At 40.6% G+C, this 21,158-nt stretch overlaps 1 long non-coding RNA gene across 1 annotated transcript; it reads left to right on the top strand.

Moving 5' to 3' along the window:
* The first annotated feature begins 82 nt into the window (after positions 1-82).
* On the top strand, positions 83-19,313 carry LOC126183373 (uncharacterized). Its single transcript, XR_007536726.1, has 2 exons — positions 83-258; positions 18,786-19,313. It is a non-coding gene; the product is annotated as an uncharacterized LOC126183373 (long non-coding RNA).
* Positions 19,314-21,158: the final 1,845 nt, after the last annotated feature.

A 21,158-nucleotide genomic window follows, 5' to 3' on the forward strand; every position in this document is an offset into this window, starting at 1 on the left:
CTGTTGGCTAACATGATTTCCTTCTGCTGCATCGAGATTCATTTCTTTTTTCGGAAGTTGTGTTGCTGAATTTGAATGTTGGCTAACAAAACATATGAATGTCAACACTGTTGTAATTTTGTGCTGTGTTTTTGTTTACGCACATTGCGCATCATAGGCAAGGGTTTGGAGTTGTTGCCGCAAGCACTGCCCAATAGTTAAAACACTGGAGTTATTTTGTACTTGGTTTCTGTATATCTAACAATTGGAGCGCTTAACGTAAGTAATCGTGCAAGTTCTATACACGTTCGTAAGAAAACTGTTGTGTAAGTTACGAAAAGGATGGTAGCTTGTGTTTGATCAAAATAATTTTAAGTTCTTTGTACCGAACAGAGACGAATGATTCACTAGATGGTCTTATTTGCGGTAGAACAAATCAGCCGTGTATATCACTGTGTTGTTTGATTTGTGCGTCGTCTATTATCTGTAAATAACAGCGTTATTTTCCATGACTAGCAGTCTGTATTATTACTGGGTGTGCAGTTGTTTTGTCTGGAAGGGGGTAGGAGGGAGAGAGAGAGAGAGAGAGAGAGAGAGAGAGAGAGAGAGAGAGAGAGACATTGGACTAATTAAAAAAGTGTTAATACAGGCTTCTATTTTTGCCTTCTTGAACTCTTAAAGAGTGGCAGAAGGTTAGAACCAAATGTGGGACCTACATGTTATCAGCCAGAGACTATACTCCACTGGACAACAGACAGATTGTCTTCCTAGGAAAACCCAGTGATGTTGAATATTTTTCAGAACAGACTGGCCATAGACACTGTTAAAGATTTGTGCTGTGGTAGGATTGAAGAGCTCTTGCTGTCTGATCATGTTATCATTACTACTACTGTAATGTTCAAGTTTTTCCAATCGCCAGGCAGGTATTTCACATGGAAAATCACATCACCAGTTAATGTCCCAGGCCTGGTGTATTGTAGATTGCAGTCCTGCCATTCTGCTTCGATCAGTAATGCGAAATGGAGGTTTTTGTGGTCGACTCTGTTGTGATTAACTTCTCACAGTTAGGGTTCAGTTGTGTAGAATTTTTTAAAGGACAACATATTCACTGTTGACTGTAGAAATTTATTTATATAACTGTTCCAAATTTGGACTTCAGGCCATTTTTGAGTAATACTGCAGTACCACTTAAAAATGGCCCTAAGGTGAGTATGATGTCCTTAAAAAAGCTCTGTTGTATTGTCTGAGGTCTAAGATGGATATGAATGTCATAGTTTGGTAGAGATTTTTTGAAGCCAATGGACATGTTATGACAGCAAGCACTTTTTTGAAACTGGAGATTGTGATGACAGACAGATTGGTAGTGTAGTCCTACACCTAGGTTTTGAGTTGGTTACGACAACAAATGTCAAATCACAATTTTTATTAGGTTGCAAACAGAACATTGAAACAAATAGTTTCCCACTGTGGTCTGATATTTTCAAGTTTTTAAAATGTTTGACACTATTAGGCGTAATAGAAAGAACATGGCCAACCAAAACCTACAGATTCCCATGTGGTCCCAATACTTGATAAAATGTGTAATATCCACCATACTGTTGTCCGCCCCCGGTAGCTGAGTGGTCAGCGCAGTGGACTGTCAATCCTAAGGGCCCAGGTTCGATTCCCAGCTGTGTCGGAGATGTTCTCCGCTCAGGGACTGGGTGTTGTGTTGTCCTAATCATCATCATTTCATCCCCATCGACACGCGAGTTGCCGAAGTGGCATCAAATCAAAAGAATTGCACCAGATGAGCGGTCTACCCGACAGGAGGCCCTTGTCACACAACATTATTGTTATTATACCATACTGTTTATCACTAGTCGAAGCATATGGGTTCCAGCAAATTTTTCAGGACATCCTCTTAGAAGTGAAACACTGCTTCATGCATGGGGTGCCTATGTTCTCTTCCTTCCTCTTTTTGATGTAGCATTGTCATAATTCTCAACTGCATGTGTTGTCTGATAGAGATCCAACTAATGCTTTAGTAAGCTTCCTAATAGCTCCACAGCACATAGGCTACATCTGCAAGCCGTTATACTAAGTCACAGAGTTTAATTTACTGCATACAATTTGGGGCTATAGTTCTTTTAGTCTTTATTACGAATGTCCATAGTTCATACATGGAGGCAGTAGTGCTATTTAGCCATCAGGGACAGGCAGGTGGCATTGTGAAACTTTGACTGTACACCATTTGCTGACAAGCTTGCTGCCTTTCGCATTCCCAGAGTAAAAGCTCAGCACATTATTGGAGAGAGTAAAAAGCAGTCATCGTTAGAATATTTACAATCTGTTAGCCATTTCACACAGTCACCCACTTTATATGAGCCAATAAGAAGGATCCAAGGGAAACGTAGTGCAGACACTGCAGTGGCCATACAGTACAGTGGTGGTCTAATCACTACACAGGAAGCTGTAGCCCAGATAATTTCAAAAGCTTCAAACAAATTACATCAAATGCCAGTCAAGGTAACACACTCAGTGCAAATGGGAATTATTTGAGTACACATTTGGGCTTTAGCTCCAGTAACACAAGAGTACAACTGCCTCTTTTGTATGAAGAAGTTGGAGCATCCACTATACATGGCTCTCAATACAACGCCAGAGCCAGATGAAGCACACTGCTACATGTTGCAATATTTGAAAGTTGAGACAAAACACTACACCCTCTCACACTTGTTGGTTGGTTGGTTGGTTGGTTTGGGGAAGGAGACCAGACAGCGTGGTCATCGGTCTCATCGGATTAGGGAAGGATTGGGAAGGAAGTCGGCCGTGCCCTTTCAGAGGAACCATCCCGGCATTTGCCTGGAGTGATTTAGGGAAATCACAGAAAACCTAAATCAGGATGGCCGGACGCAGGATTGAACCGTCGTCCTCCCGAATGTGAGTCCAGTGTCTAACCACTGCGCCACCCTGCTCGGTACACTTGTTAATAGAATCTGTATTGAAGGACAATACCCTGATTCTCAGAGGGAAGTAATTATGATTTGGCTCCTGAAGCTTGGGAGGAATTGCACCAGCTCTTGTAGTCTGTGTGGCAAGAGAAAAACACTGACAGTTGAGGTGGGCTTGGCATGGCTGCGCCATGCTGCACCTACCACAACAAATCATTCGATGCATTTTTCCCATTGTTGTTGGAAACTATGGCTTTCAGGTACTATTAACGGCTGCATCTCGCACATGAAAGTTAGTAACAGCATTTCCAGCTGCCCAGGTTCTTATGCCAGTGTGTGGTGTATAGTAATTAACACAGTATAGCAATTAACTGCTGTGTATGGAAGAAATTTGAACTAATAACCAACAACAGCTTAGTATGACTCTAGAAACCATAAATTTTCTCAGTTGCTATCAGTGCAATTTCCATAGGTACCACTCTACACTTGACAGTCTAATACTCCCATAGTCAGCAATACAAGAGGTTTTTATATATATATATATATAAAATATAGGTAGTGCTTGATAGGACTATTTTGGATGCTGAAAAGGCCTATTACGCTAGATGGAGATACATCGTCATCTGAAAACTGTATGAATGAGAGTTCCAAAGTTGTCTTTTCATTATAGTGTGCTCAGTCCTCTTGGGGCAGTATTTTAGGTTCAGAGTTGGTCATATACTCTCAGACCTGCATATCCAGGAGAGTGGTGTCCATCAGGGGAGTGTGTGGCGGGGAATTCGCCTTTAAGAATCTGCTGATAGCTCCTCATGGTGTGAGGGGCACATAAGTTCCAGTTAAACTTCTAATGTAAGGTCTTTAATCTTCTTATCAGTACATGAGCAGAATGAATGTATGTAATCACAGAAGGGCAGCAAGTGCTCAGGTTTAGAGCAAAGGAACAACTTAATGTGGCAGACCTGAATGGTTTAATACAGTGTTGAAGCAAATATCCTTCCTGGCTATTCGTGAAACCAAGTTTTTTTTTTTTTAATTTGACAAAATAAAAGGAAATGTAATACACATGTCTGCTTGTGTCTGTATATGTGCAGATGGATATGTGTGCGTGTGCGAGTGTATACCTGTCCCTTTTTCCCCCCCAAGGTAAGTCTTTCCGCTCTCGGGATTGGAATGACTCCTTACCCTTTCCCTTAAAACCCATATCCTTTTGTCTTTCCCTCTCCTTTCCTTTTTCCTGATGAAGTGACCTTGGGTTGCGAAAGCTCAAAATTTGTGTGTGTGTTTGTGTTTGTTATTGTTTCTATCAACGTACCAACGCTTTCATTTGGTAAGTTACAGAATCTTTGTTTTTAAAAAAGAAAAGCGCAACAGCTGCTGGTTTTTTTAAAAAAAAGGTTTTATGTGGTGTTTGGAGTCCTGCCCAAATCACTGAGTAGGTTATTTTAACATGTCTAAGTGCATGTTTCGTCCTTTTTTAGTCAGTGAAGAACACAACTACAGTTATCCGCATCATAGTTATATGGTTTTGTCTGCATGTCCAGTTCTGCTTTAATATATTTATGTTAGGAAAGTTCTGGTAGAATGTAAATACTTTTGAGTTAAAGACCACTCACCAAAAATCAGAAGCATTGAGTTGTCGATAGGTACACTCAAAAAGAAAGAAAACATACTAGCTTTCAGAGTAATCCTTCGAGCTAGAAGATAAAAACGTGTACTATGGCCCTACATGATGCCAGCTGAATGAACGGTGCCAGTGCTGCTTTTTGCAGGTGGACTATGTTGTTGTGAGGGTTGTGTTGAGTGGGGTGGGCAGAGGCAGGGAGGGGGGGGGGGGGGGTGGATTGGGGGAGGTGGTTAGTGGCTCAGAGGAAGGCAGCTGGTTTGCTGGCTAGGAATGTGGAAGGGAGGGATGGCAGGCAGAAGTGCTAGGTATATGACGCCCAGTTGTTGGAGCCAATGGGGAGTGGTATGCGCTGAAGTTGATGTGGGGCCGTGAAGTAGGAGGGGGTGACGGGATAAGGAAACTGTTGGGTGGAGGGTGTGGGGACATTGATTTACTGGAGATTGAGACCAGGATGATTATGGGAGCAAAGGATGCATTGCAAGGATAACTCCCATCTGCACAGTTCAATGTAGCTGGTGGTGGAGGGACCAATCCAGATGGCCTGGGTTGTGAAACAACTATTGAAATTGAGCATGTTATGCTACAAAGTGATCAAATTTGTTCTTGGAAATGGTTTGGCCGTAGACGTTCATCATGGTGGCCAGCTGGTCGGTAGCCATACTGACATAAAAAGCTGTGCATTGTGTGCAACAGAGTTGGTATAGGACATGGCTGCTTTCACATGCTACACAGCCTCTAATGGGTAGGACAGTTGCAGATCATTCAAAATTTTACCAGTGTGCTTCAATGTGGTGGGCTTATAGCCTTTTGACTTGCAAAGGTACTCATCATAACTAAATCAAATAAATTTATTTTATGTATATAAATTGAATTGTGTAAATATATTTTAAATCTTTAATTAATAGTTAAACACTGTGGGGAATAAAATAAATTAAAAAAAAGGATGTTAACTATGAGATTCAAATCTGAATCGACAAATTGTCAGTCTCTGCATTAGACCACTCGACCATGACACCATTGTAAGAATGGCTCCCTCATACTCTACGCGTAAATTTTTAGAGAGCATTTCAGCTTTTGCTATGGACCACTCAGGCGAAATATTCTATGAACTTGAAAGTGGTTTTATTTTATCTGTAGTTTGTCCACAGAATTGATGGCCTTTTGGAAATCAACAAACATCTTTTAAAATCAGTAATCTTTGGCAAATAATTGACTTCAGATTAAATATTTTTTCAGAACATGATCTGCCCTTCCTAAAACCTCCTTAATATTCACCTAAATTACTCTATAGTGTTGTTTCTACAGTGTTTAGTATAATCTTGGAAAATATGTTAAATCCAACTGGTTGCAAAGAAATTCCTTTGTAGTTGTTAACATCTTGTTTATTGCTGTTCTTATGTAGTGGGTGTATGAGGGCCGCCTTCCACTCTCGTGGGACTGTTTCTGTTTTCAGGTTTTCTCAAAGATTAATTTTAGCTCTTTTTTTATTTTTGGTAGAGATGAAAAGTTGCACTGTAATAGAGTCTTTTCCAGCTTTATAAGGTTTCAATAATGTCTTCAGTTTCGTTGATAGTTGGGGGTAAACCACTTTCTACATTTTCATGAGGGTTTTAGTATTAGAGCTCATGGATTGGTTCTGGACAGTCTAGATGCTGTTGAAAATATTTTGCAAGTGTTTCAAAATCTTCAGCATTACATATGCCAAATTGGTGAGCCTTGTCCCATGTCCCTCAGTTGTTAGATTTACATGTAAAGTAAATCTGCCTAACTCTGTAAATCTAGTTTTCTCCTCCAAAGACCTACTGGAAAAGGAGCTCTTTTGAAGATCATGTACAGAAAACATTTTCATACTAAATTTCCTCATATATGCCTATTTTATCACCATCTAGCCTATAGCCTTTTGACTTACAAGGATAGTGATCATAGCTAAATAGAATATACTAATTTCAAAGATATAAATTGAACTGCTTAAATATATTTAAATTTTGTAATTAATTGTTTTAACATTCCGAAGAAAAACTAAAGTGGATAAAAAAAGTTGGTAACACCAGAAATAGAACCTGAGTTGACAGTTTGCCAGTCTACACGTTAGGCTCCTCGGTCACAGTGCTGTTAAGAAAATGGCTTCTCATAAATACCACATACTTTATGCTTGCACAATATGCTCCGTGCAGTTTCAAAGAAAAATACTGACCTGCTGCTGTGAGCAACATAGCACTCGTAGTTCCAGAAGGGATGATGTCACATCAGAGCCTGCGCAGTTGAAAACAGACAGCTGCATTCAATCTCGTAAGTGAATTGTAGCATGGCAGACCATCGCTTCAGCACTTGACATGGCACAGGAAACCAGCTTGTGGACCAGGTTTTGGGAACTGGGCCAGGGAGTTCAAACTGGGGAAGCTAGAAAATAGTTATCATCCCATAACATATGCATTCTAGGTAGTTTGATTAGCGATTCCACCAATAAATCAGCAGTTGCTGACTGCCTTTTGCTAGTGTGTCTTTGGGGGAAATCCAAGTTTTGGTGATATAGATTGAATTCTTGTTAGTGTTCGACTTCTTAGTTAATGATGGGGCTGAAAGACATTGCCACGGTCCAAGAGACGTGGGAATCCAATGAAATGAAATGAAATGTCATGTGGCTAGGGCCTCCCGTCAGGTAGACCGTTCGCCTGGTGCAGGTCTTTCGAGTTGACACCACTTCGGCGACCTGCGCGTCGATGGGGATGAAATGATGATGATCAGGACAACACAACACCCAGTCCCTGAGCGGAGAAAATCTCCGCCCCAGCCGGGAATTGAACCTGGGCCCTTAGGATTGACATTCTGTCATGCTGACCACTCAGCTACTGGGGGCGGACGTGGGAATCCAATAATACACCAGCAATCTAATGTGGTAATTAGAAGATGACTTTACAAGTCACTAAGTATACCATTGAGTCCCTGCTTAGCAGTTAAACTCTGGTGTTATTTCAAAGGCAGATTTTTCTTTGTTGATGTAAAGGAGAAGTTACCACATGCAGTCAGAGCATTGTGTTTATTGGTAGTGTGTGTATCGTCAAGTACCACTCCATACCTTGAATCATAGTTTCATGTAATGCTGGTAATTACCTTGGATCACTATGAGAAAATAACACTAAAGGTTTGACAATAACATAGGTACATACATGGAAACAGGCAAGTCTTCCAATATCGTGGTAATTTTGTCAAGTGACTGAATTGAACAGTTGGATTGCCAAAGTCCAAGTTGCAGTGTCTAATGTGTGTAGTGACATGACAGGGCAGAAAGAGAGAAGCTTATGTGTTGCATAGTGTTGGGTTAACTTGGAACAGACATTGGTGTGGATCGTTATTACATATAACATCGGTGTGGTAGCATTAACACAGGAGCAAGACTAAACTCATGCATTAAACAATATGTCTGTAAAATGCTGGTGGTTCCAATAGATTCACATACCGGTCATTCCCATTGATGGGGAGCCAATAATCTTTTAAGAAGTGTAGTTTTCAGCTCTAGTCAGAAGAGTTCAGTGCAACAGGAGGAAGGCCACACTGTGGCTAGTCTGTTTGTCACCAGGTGTGAGTATTACAGCTGACTTCACACAGTGTAGTTTTCAGCTCTAGTCAGAAGAGTTCAGTGCACAACTGACTTCACACAGTGTAGTTTTCAGCTCTAGTCAGAAGAGTTCAGTGCAACAGGAGGAAGGCCACACTGTGGCTAATCTGTTTGTCACCAGGTGTGAATATTACAGCTGACTTCACACATTCCAGTGCAGCATTGGTTCAGAGTCCATGCTGTGCAGCAGCGTTCTGGAAAACAGCACTTTTCGCTGGTTGCTTGGCTTGACTGCCAAAGTATATTAAGAATTGTAAAACTGGAGCTAAACTTTCCAGTTTCAACTAAAGACAATTATGATGCCTCCCTCAAATCTTCTTAATGGGTCTTTACAAACAGTACCTCTCAGTAAAGACAACAGTAAAGAGATAATAATGAAATAGATTGAATGCCTGTAATGGGACTCTTGCAGTGAAGCATAGAGCAGAGGGAATGGACCATATTATGACATTAACACCGAAATTCTTGGCTTACATGAAGATAATTAAAGGATGTTTGAAGTTGAAAATGAAAGATAAGAATAATGTAATTTTCTAGAAGCGCGTTCAAATTTCTTTATAGTAGGAGGGCTGGCCAATTTTAGCATCCATCCCTTGCTGGATGGGATTTAGGTTGAAAACAGCTGCGAATGAGTAGGAACTGAAAGTCACACATGATACAATGGATTAAACGTGCAGCACATAATAACCCAGAATTTATTGAGGTATTGCATTAACCTTGGTGCAGTGTCTGAATGATACTCCTCCTGCAATTTGAAAAAAGAAGCAAAGAGAGACAGAGGCAGATGAAACGGGGAGTACAATAGTGGCAAGGGAAAATGCGCAAATTTCGCCGCCAGGCTCCAGGTGAAACTGCCTCTTTTGCATAGACCGGCCCACTTACACACAACCTGTGCTAACAGCCAATTTGTTAGGCCATGTTTCATGTTAGGTGTTCCTATTGCAGGGGCTTCAAGGACTGCTGTCACAAGCCATGCTGGTGCGAAGTAGGCTACAGTTGCTGAACACAATGGGAAAATCAATTTTGAACAGTTTTTCCATTAATGTTACTCCATACACACTACTTTGCAAGTTGGTTATGTGAGGACAAGGCACTACCAGTTGCACATTATGATAAACAAGTCATCACAGCAAGGAAGGGCAAAGACCTTTTGATGTCACAGTTGGCTATCCAGTTGAGAGTGGCAAGTGGGGTTGGAAGAAGGGAGGGGGTGGAGGAAAAGGTAGTGGTACAGCAATGCAGGGACCGCATATTGGGGACCAAGAGACTGCCATCTGTGGAGGGGTTGAAAGGAGCCTCTTTCATGAAAGCTGCTATGACATATATTTGAGCAGACAGCGAGGTTCACACTATAGACACACTGTCATTCTCTGGAAACAATCATTGAGTAAACTGTTAACTGCACCTGTGGCAATAGTTATTCAAACTGTTATCTCAATACATACAAGAATAAAATGTGCAAACCGTCTTGAGAATGTCATCTTAAATAATAAAACCCCTTTTTGAAGATAAGTATGCAAACTTAAATTCACGAATAACAATTCCCAATCGATAAGTGACAGGAAACAGTAAAGTTGGTGTGATGTCTTTTATGAGTCGAAGAATGCTGCATGTTATTTGCTGTTTACTGGGTGCTGCATAAATGAATTACCTCAATAACAATTTCATTGTGAATAGCTCAATGCTGACAAAAAAAACTAGGTGCTGTATAAAATGCTGTGGTAAGCATACTGTTAGACTCTTCACTTGGTGCCATACTGGCACTTACAGTGAACTACTCACATAAAATTTAATAAAAATCCACCATGTGACATAGTACGCAGACAGAAGGTGTGTTGTGGGCACCATGTAAGGGAAACTGGTAAGAACCTGCATTTTCACTATGTCTCCAATAGTTTGCCATTCAGGAACTCCGGTGGACAGTGTGGGACGAAAGTGTTAAAAATGTGTCACAGATGTGTTGCCTCCTCCACCCATGTTCTTATAGTAACTAATGAACAGGTTAATCAAATGTGACTTGGTGAGTAACTCAAATTGAAATAAAGCATTCTCTGGCGTCCATTCTAGTGAGACTACAGCACACCATGACAATAAATAATCAACAGCTCGTAAAAAGTGCTATCTTCACCTCCTCCGTAAATACACTCCTGGAAATTGAAATAAGAACACCGTGAATTCATTGTCCCAGGAAGGGGAAACTTTATTGACACATTCCTGGGGTCAGATACATCACATGATCACACTGACAGAACCACAGGCACATAGACACAGGCAACAGAGCATGCACAATGTCGGCACTAGTACAGTGTATATCCACCTTTCGCAGCAATGCAGGCTGCTATTCTCCCATGGAGACGATCGTAGAGATGCTGGATGTAGTCCTGTGGAACGGCTTGCCATGCCATTTCCACCTGGCGCCTCAGTTGGACCAGCGTTCGTGCTGGACGTGGAGACCGCGTGAGACGACGTTTCATCCAGTCCCAAACATGCTCAATGGGGGACAGATCCGGAGGTCTTGCTGGCCAGGGTAGTTGACTTACACCTTCTAGAGCACGTTGGGTGGCACGGGATACATGCGGACGTGCATTGTCCTGTTGGAACAGCAAGTTCCCTTGCCGGTCTAGGAATGGTAGAACGATGGGTTCGATGACGGTTTGGATGTACCGTGCACTGTTCAGTGTCCCCTCGACGATCACCAGTGGTGTACGGCCAGTGTAGGAGATCGCTCCCCACACCATGATGCCGGGTGTTGGCCCTGTGTGCCTCGGTCGTATGCAGTCCTGATTGTGGCGCTCACCTGCACGGCGCCAAACACGCATACGACCATCATTGGCACCAATGCAGAAGCGACTCTCATCGCTGAAGACGACACGTCTCCATTCGTCCCTCCATTCACGCCTGTCGCGACACCACTGGAGGCGGGCTGCACGATGTTGGGGCGTGAGCGGAAGACGGCCTAACGGTGTGCGGGACCGTAACCCAGCTTCATGGAGATGGTTGCGAATGGTCCTCGCCGATACCCCAGGAGCAACAGTGTCCCTAATTTGCTGGGAAGTGGCGGTGCGGTCCCCTACGGCACTGCGTAGGATCCTACGGTCTTGGCGTGCATCCGTGCGTCGCTGCGGTCCGGTCCCAGGTCGACGGGCACGTGCACCTTCCGCCGACCACTGGCGACAACATCGATGTACTGTGGAGACCTCACGCCCCACGTGTTGAGCAATTCGGCGGTACGTCCACCCGGCCTCCCGCATGCCCACTATACGCCCTCGCTCAAAGTCCGTCAACTGCACATACGGTTCACGTCGACGCTGTCGCGGCATGCTACCAGTGTTAAAGACTGCGATGGAGCTCCGTATGCCACGGCAAACTGGCTGACACTGACGACGGCGGTGCACAAATGCTGCGCAGCTAGCGCCATTCGACGGCCAACACCGCGGTTCCTGGTGTGTCCGCTGTGCCGTGCGTGTGATCATTGCTTGTACAGCCCTCTCGCAGTGTCCGGAGCAAGTATGGTGGGTCTGACACACCGGTGTCAATGTGTTCTTTTTTCCATTTCCAGGAGTGTATATACTACAATTACACAGCAGCAAACAGAAACAGGAGCAACAATACAGACAGTTAATTTTCTGCAAGTGAGCAGCATGACATGACAGGGAAAAACAAGAAACATGATGATTTGACATTTGCTGTTCCTGAGGAAAGAAAGGTGAGAGGCCAAAATCAACAGCATAGTGCAAACAGGCTACTTACCATATTCACAGGGAGGTAGAGGGATCACAGGCAAATGAAATGATAGAAAGCACATAATCTCACAACTGAACCACATAGGAGTGTTTGGAATACAAAGCATAGTTTAGGTAAGAAGGGGTGGCCACAATAAAGCCAAATGACCCTGTTGATATGAGGGTAACACTGCCACTACATTGTCTCTTTGATCTTGCCTTGAAGTGGTTTTGAGATTATTATGCTTGCACTTTTTGCCAAACCATTTTAAGGCAACTACTAAGTTCCTTACTTCCTTCGATCAACACTGGGAAGCAGTTTATTTGTTTCAAAGGGGAACTTGTAGGACAACCATATACTACCTTATAAGGAGTATACCCTGTTGACTTGTGAATTCTGCTGTTATAAGTGGGCAAAATGTACAGTAGATAACAATCTCAGTCATTGTGTGTCTTATTCACATAATAGGATTACTTTCAAACAATTGTCTGTGGATGTGTTCACCACAGCTTTGGGGTGGAAGACTGAGTGAGTGGCCACCTGTACAAGATTAAAGTTTTATCAGAGCATGAGGAAAGGGCATGGCAATGCATGTAGACATGCTTTCTCCCATGTTTGGTTTTTACTATCCATTTTAAAATATTGATAAGCACCATGTGAATCCAGCTTTGTGACTGGTTTAGCTATTTCTGATTTTTATATGGATGTGCTGTAATCAACATTCATATATTATTTCTCGAGAAATAACTGAAATTGCAAGTTAAATTCAGAAATGCTTTATTACATGTTAGACAAATTTCTAGTGAGTAGTTTGATTCATATTATATACATATATCGTACATCAACTTAGTAGTTGATAGGGGTTTTAGGCACTACATAACTCTTGCTGTTAGCTGGTATAAGAAAGTCATTAAGGGCTGAGCCCAAACTCAGATTTGAGAGGGAAATTGGTTGTGTCCTTTTAAAAGGAACCATCTCAGTATTTACCCTAAGTGATTTGGGGAAAACATTAGAAACCTAAATTGGGATGGTTGATTGACAAATCCATGTTCTATACTGCTGAATGCAAGTCCGGTGTATTAACCACTTCACAACTTCGTTCAATGATTGGCAATAAAAATGATCTGTTAATAGTATATAGCAAAATAAAAAATTAGGAACCTGGTGGCCATCCATACGTTCTCTTTTGTAAAGTAATTCTTCATGTGCATAGTGTGTAAATTGAAGGTGTAAACAATTGCTGGTAAAATAAAATAATAGGACAATGACAGGCAACACACTTTTCCTCTGCTGTGTGTAGATGGTACCCCACTTTACGTACCCAGTGCAAGGATAGTTTTAGGTAACTCTTGAGAGGTGAGAAAACAACCTGTGTGTTTTAGTGCTGAACTATATGAAATTTTTCTGTATTATTTGTGGTTTGTTCTTAATCTCTTCCATTCAGCTTTACAAAGCATGTCATCTACAAGCTATTCTCTCTTTTGGTAGTTATAGCAATTTTTTGACCAGGTCCGTAGTGTCTTTTTCATGTCAAGCATTGCCAACATTGTTGAGCAAAATGTCCAATAGCACTTGACTTATTTTTAACTTTCACTGCATCTGCCTGTATTTTCACTAGATCTACACTGAAAATATAACTGCTAGCTCATCTATGAGTATTATTGTCCAAGCATTGTTATCATATATTCCCAGAACTGTTGAGTATGACAGGACATCCTTCAGGACAAATCAAAGCATTGTTTTGCACCTCATTTGAAGATAATTTATTTTCTTTCTGTAGCAGTTCTTATACTGGCTGTTACTGTGAGGTGAAATAATTGATGAAGACTACAAGCACATCCTAAGGAAATTTCTTATATAACAAATGTGCTGAAGAGTTGTAAAATTTGTTTGTTAAGTGACAAATAGGCACTTTCCCAGATGCAAATATGCAGACATGCATATGACCTTTGATACAACAGATAATTTGCATACAGCCAGATGAATATACGAAAAATAGCTTCTGAATAAGATTAGCTCTACTTATTCAATATTTATTGACATATTATGTTGAAGATATGTTCATTACAAGCTGAGAAAATTTTATCTCTCGAATATTGAACCCCTTTTTGATTGAGAAGTGTTGTGATGTGTACGAAGAGCACTCTACAAGTAGAGGCATGGTTGCACAGGTGTTATAGGCCAGTAAAAGTAGAGTTCTGCCTGAGAAAAATTGGTGGTGTTCTGGAAAATATTTTAATTGCTCATGTGTACCTCCTCTATAGTTAATCTGAGATTTCCACAATTACAGAGTTGAGCTTCCACTTCCGTATTGAAATAATCTCAAAATTATTGCACTTTTTTCAGTTTTCTTGCAGTTTCTCAGAAGCTAAATTTTTAATTAAAATGTTTATGCTTCTGTATGTCCAATTGTCTCATGGTCATTAGTGTAGTTCAGTTTATTTATTAGTCCTTTTTTGTTTAAGAAATCTCTATATGATATAGACAAGTTGATACTTAGAAATGACAAAAGAGTCATGTTAGTAATTTTTAATAACTAAACATGTTAAATAACTATTATATTCCCATTCCAAATATTAAACTTTGTTTGTACATTGAAATATGTCATGTAAGGATAAATTTAACCTGAGGGCAGTACTTTACATACCAGATTGATCGTGGACTGAGTTGAATCAGTGTCACTGGAAACATGACAAGGAATTTTCAATGATTATAAAAACTTCAGTTCTTTTATGTTCTCATGAAGTTTGCTGGTGCAGGTGACATGGATGTTTTTGTTTAATCTGATTTATTTATCAACATAATACTTCTTAACAAACTTTTGTAGGTATTAACTAGATTTGTTTTAAGCTCCCACCAAGGAGTGTACATTTATTTAGTGAGCATGTGCATGGTGAACACGAGGTCACAAGCCAGTGCAGTATGTTTTCCTCCCTTGTTCTGAGATTTTGTTATCTGTATCTTTTATCAGTTTTGATCTCTAGGAGAAATTCCCTTCTGACAACCTTGCTTGCTTGTAGGACATTGAGTATGGTTTTTCCCACATTGTTTCTTTATTTTACGCTATCTATTTAGGGTAAGTCATGTTCAGTCCACACGTGTGTGTTTGACTTCTACCTTTTAATATTTTTTTGCCCAAGTACAGTACGTGTGGGGAAGGTCACCCAGCATCACAGTATGGTAGCCAGTCCTGGCTACATAGGGAACACACTGTTGAAGACCAAGCTGTTACTTCTCCACACATACTGAGGAGTAGGTGCTGTCCATTTTGGGGCATGTGGACCCCAGGCAATAGCCACCAACCCAGATGGCCATTGCTTTGGATGTGTGGCAGCCCTCATTTTGAGTCAACAGCATCGTAGCAGATATTTGGCACTGTGAAAAGACTTAAGTTAACAGCTGTTGACCATGAGGGTGCAGCAGTTTCCTCAGACCAGAATTCCTCAGTGCAGATTATGACCCTAAGAACTTCCCTTCCGTGACCATGCAATGGGAGGAAAGCAAAGTGAAGCGAATTGCAGAAACTTAAGATCCTGGTTTGCACTGGGATAGATGAAGGTCCTTTTTCTTTACAGTGGAGAATATTGAAATTGTATACGAGACCCACCCACATGTTGCCAAGGTTGTTTCAACTATGCTGCAGAAGTTGTGCTGCATACAGTCCCAATCTCTCCTCATGGTGTTTCCGAATTTTTGGCACTCTGAAGAAAGAAATTCATGGCTGCCTATTTGCTTCTGATGATCAAGTTCACACCCTGGGTACAATTGTAGCTTCTTAGGAAACCGCGAACATTTTTCCATGAAGACACAGACTGTCTTGTCTCACAGTGGGGTAAATGTATTAACAGCTGTGGTGATTACTATTAAATTAATAAACAGTTTACTTTTTTACATCTGTCTCATTTGACTGCCCCCTATACATAAAAATATTGTGTTGTTATTAGGATCAGTTGTTGTGTGTCCTGTACTTGAATTGAGTGATTTAAATTATGTACTTTATGAGACTAGAACCCACAATTCAGCAAATAAACCAATACCTCACAGGGCCCAGATCTTAAGCTGGGTTTACACATGCAACAAACGTGTCGGCACAGCTAGTGACATACCATAATGCCGTGGCATGTGTGAACTCCCAGTTTTCAGTGGTGCAGCTTAAGACAAGCAACTTTTCTCATCCCACAAAAGTTCAACTTGGCTGTACTTTGTTGCACCACTTACCTTCCACCACTGCTCCCTGGTGTCTGTACTTTGGAACACACGCATTCTGTTGCAGTTATTGTAGAGTAATTGCTGCTGTCTTCCATTTGATTTCAGTGTGTTTTGATTTTATTACTGAAAAAAGTCAAAACAGCAGTCGGCAGGTACACTTTTACAGCTTCTGCTGGAATTAGAAAAACCACCACCTATGTTTAATTTTTTGTAGCAGTGTGTTTGTGTGTGTGGGGGAGGGGGGGGGGAGGTAATTACACAGCCCTTCAAGGAATAACTCAAAGAAGTCATAAGGTTATGTAGATGTAGGAGAGGGTTACAAAGGAAGTGCTGGTAGTGAGGTAGCAAAAGAGATCCTTGTACTTAGGACCACAGCAATAAACAGAAATTTTAAATGTTATAGAAATGAAGTGTTAATCAATTATTTTATTTTCTCTTCATTTATTACTATCATTATTATCATGTTAGTTACATAAATTGTCAGAGGTGAGTTTTTAAAAATATTCTCAGCCAAGATGGAATGGTTTTTGAGTCTGTTACTGTATGCTTAAAATGCCAACAAAAAGAGAAAATCTGTCACTGGTTTTATTATATAACTACAATGCATTTTGATTGTTACTCCTTAATCTTCAGGTGGTACATGCTCAAATTACATTGATTTAAAATGGCAGACAGAAGTTGTATTTGCTGCAAATATCATGGACATGTAGCCATTCTGTGAAATTTTATCCCATTGGTGCAGATACATAAATACACAGATTAACTGTAAAGTATACAGTGACTATAAATAAACGGTACACAAACATAAATTTATTCTGCATTACAAACCAAATTTGGCACTTACTTACTTTTTCATGTCTGGAAACTAGGTCATAATCTTTCAGCCGAGTATAGGGTCACATCCAAGGCTTCTTTCCAAATGCTTTTAGGAAATCTAGATAATGGACTCTGCCTGTTGCCCCTCATCCATGGTTTTCAGTATATCATGTGAGAAAAGGGCAAGTTGAGTTTCGCATGAGCAATGCTTTCTAACACCATGTTGATTCATGGACATAAGCTTCTCAGTCTCATTAAAGTTTATTACATTCAAACTGAGAATATGTTCAAGGATTCTGCAGCACACAGAAGTTAGTGATATTGGTCTGTAATTTTGCGAGTCCGTTCTTATACCTTTCTTATATTCTGGAGTCACCTGAGCTTTTCTCCAGTTGCTTGGGACTTTGTACTGGGTGAGAGATTCACAATAAATGCAAGCTAGGTAAGGGGCCAATGCTGTAGATTACTCTTTGCAAAATCGAACTGGGGCCCATCAAGACGTGGTGATTTGTTTGTTTTCAAATCTTTCAGTTGTTTCTCTGTGTTAGGTATGCTTGCTTCTATGTCATCCATACAGGAGTCTGTCCCTGGTCAAATGATGGTATGTTTGTACAGTTCTGCATGATTGATTTCTTGAACATGAAATTTGAAACTTTGGCTATCGTTTTGCTGTCTTCAACTGCCACACCAGACAGGTCAACAAGGGACTGAGTGGGAGCCTTACACCCACTTAGGGATTTTACTTCTGACTAGAATTTTCTTGGGTTCTCTACCAGATCTTTCGCTAAGGTGTGACGGTGGTAGTTGTATGCGTTGCTCATAGTTTGTTTCACCAACACACGAATCTCTAACCTTTGCTTGTTGTCACTTGTGCGTCCCCTTTTGAACCTAGAATGCAACAGCCTCTGTTTTCTCAGCATATGCCAAATTTCCTTATTAAATCATGGTGAATCTTTTTCATCATTTATCCACTTACTAGGCTCATGATTCTCCAGACCACAATTTACGATCTGCTTAAACTTTGCCCATAATTCCTCTACATCCATCTTACTGGAACTAAGTGATGCCGATTCACTTTCTAAATGAGTTATAACCACTTACTTGCTCTGTCTAACAGAAACACTTGCCTGACCTTCTTGACTGATTTATTAACTTTCATAATCATAGTTGGTATTATGACATCATGATCACTAATCCCTGTTTCTATACTGACAGTGTCAATAAGGTCCAACCTATTTGTAGCTACAAGGTCTAAGATATTTCCATTGCATGTGGGCTTGGGCTAGCTGCTCAAGACAATTTTCAGAAAACGTGTTCAAAAGTATTTCACATGACTGTCTGTCTGTAACCCCTGCAATCAGTCCATAGACATCCCTGTCTATACTCGGCAAGGTGAAGTTGCTTCCAACTAGTATTGCATGATCTTCTTTAACAGCAAGCTTGTATTTATCTGGGACCTCTCAATATTTTGCTTGTTGTTTTTCCCATCTTTCGTAGTTGAACAGTCTTCTTACCTGCTTCCTTTGCTATTTTAGACTGTTGTTCCTCCAAGTTACAGTTGACAAAACAGAACTTTTCACACAGAAAATGGCTAAGTCTCACATCAAAAATTGTGGTAACATTTTCACCCTGTTAATGTCCATTTGGGTAATAGTGGCAGTTTATAAGGGGCAGTCAAAAAGTTTCTGTTGAGGACCTTGCTGTAGTGTATATATAACATAGTGTGACTCTGATGCAGGTAAGTAAGTACCAACATGTAGGTAAGAGATTAGAGTTGCATTCATGTCTTTCTGATGTGCGTATAGTAAATGCAGAAACATGAACTGTAGTGACATTATTACCAGATGTATCCAGACAGGACCAATGTGCTATTATTCTGTTCTAGGCCGCTGAAGGACAAACATCGGCATCCATCGGAGAGTGAAGAATGTGTATGGGGCAGCACATCTGTTGAAAACCACCATTGTGAAATGGTGCACCAAGCTCCGTGATGGTCACAGTTCAATACAAGGTACTGGTCAACTGGGGAGGCAGAAGTTACACCAACTACCGTGGAAGACACTCAAGCACCTGCCCTATAGTCCTGATTTCTCCCCAAATTATTATCATGCCTTCTGTCCCATAAAAAAGGGCTTGAAGGGTTGACAATTCCCTTCGGACAGGGGTATGTGGCAGGCAGATATGGATGTCTTCATGCAGCAGGACATGGTGTTTTAGCAAATGGGTATCTTCAACCTGGTGTGACGGTAGGATGATAGTGTCAACATTGACTGCGATTATGCTTGATTGGCATATAAGTTCTGGACTTTACAACCATAGAACCAACTTTTTGATCCCCTTTAAATTATTGTACCAGCAAGATGTATTATAAATAACATTGGAAATTAATACCAATTAAATATCATACATGTAATTATAGGATGTTTTTATCGAATGTGAAATACATAGTGATTTGACTGGCAGTGCTAGATCCTGTCCTAAGAAGGAGTTAGTATTGATGTGCAAGTAGCTCATGGTCATCACTCATTGAATCAAGAGCTCACTTCTGCCATCTGGCCAATATTTGTCTCCTTCGTAGTAAATACCAACAGCCTTTGTGTAGTAGCTTGTTCTCTTGTCTTGATGAGTACAACACTGTTGCATGTTATTTGTAGTTCTTAAGAGAACTATTGTAATACCAGCTAACAAAAACTGTATCAGTATCACAGAACTCACAAAATTTTAAACTAATTTAAACCAATGTATTTTAAGAACATTCATTCTGTAGGAGCAAGAGAATGGTTCAAATGGCTCTGAGCACTATGGGACTTAACATCTGTGGTCATCAGTCCCCTAGAACACTTAAACCTAACTAACCTAAGGACATCACACACATCCATGCCCGAGGCAGGATTCGAACCTGCGACCGTAGCAGTCAAGAGCAAGAGAATGTAATTAGTTTGAGGAGTAAGCCAGTTTAGATCAGTTAGACTTGTAGCAAGATTTTATGTTTTATAAAGCTTGTATTTAAAATGTAGGAGGGAGAAACTAATCAAACAACTATTAAGTTTTTTAGCTTGAATGAAAATTTATTCAGGAATACTAGAATTAATTATCACTCTCAATTTCGAAGATAATCAGGTCCAAATTAAGTTGCTGAAGAGAAAGTTTTGTCTGTGTGCATAAAACTGTTCACAAAAGTAACAGACAGAATGAGAAAGCACAAGCATTAGAACAAACCACGAGTTTGAGTAAGGGAGAATAAATGTTTAAGGATGAGCTCATAAATTTTGATCTCAAAGTAAAATTACAAATATGCTGGGAAAAAATTTAACTATTTCATGTAATCGGTCTGAACAAGACATTAAAATTCTGTTTGACAATATTTATTAAAATTTGGCTGCATATGTATAATGATCCAAAAGAGACAAGCAGCTACAAAATTTCACGACCTTTCAATTGAAAGGGCAAGTGTAGAATATGGTTTGCGAATTGAAATTGTAATTTCTCCCTAATTTTCAAGGAAAACAGCACGTGATACTTTCTGTGGGTAACTAGATATTTTCATGTCCCATGGATCATTTGCACAATAAATCATAATTATGTCACACGCAGATGTGGGTTAGTAATTCCTACCCACCACCTTTTATCCATTAAAGTAATTGCAATTCTTTTATGAAATAGGAGGCATTGTACAGGCTTAGCCAAGTTAGGATGGAGGTGGGATGTGAGCACCCAAGTTTGTCAGGGAAGTTATTAGAAAGAAGTCCATAACCAGACGAATTTTTGTCACTACTGATGTGTTTTGGCTCCAAAGCTTACCACTTGATGTGATGTGTGGAAAAAGGAGGGTGCCGCAGCCAGACTGTAGGGCATGTTGTCCAAAAAGAGAAACTAGGAAACATGTCTGGTCAGGAGGAGAGCTGGTAGACAAGAAAGGGGATCCAATGATACTGGTGCACTCTGGCCAGTCCACTCTCCATCCTCCACGTGATTGTTTCTAGCTCTCAGTTAGTTGGCAGAGGGGTAACTCAACATGTCCATTGGTCAGCAATGCTTTTGCAATAGCATCCGCTGGTCAGCATTACCCGACCAGGTTATACTGTCCACGTGAACTAAGCATGGTATGTGCATATGCAGTGCTACTTTGGCCCGGGCCCGGCAGCTGTTCCATCGTAAGATGCAGTACCAGAATTCATAAGAATAAAATTAAATGCAACAAAGTTTTGAAACATCCTTCAGTCCTCTCCACTTGTTGGGTCCTTTGTTCACTGAACAT

Source organism: Schistocerca cancellata, chromosome 4 (assembly GCF_023864275.1).
Source record: "Schistocerca cancellata isolate TAMUIC-IGC-003103 chromosome 4, iqSchCanc2.1, whole genome shotgun sequence".
NCBI lineage: Eukaryota > Metazoa > Arthropoda > Insecta > Orthoptera > Acrididae > Schistocerca > Schistocerca cancellata.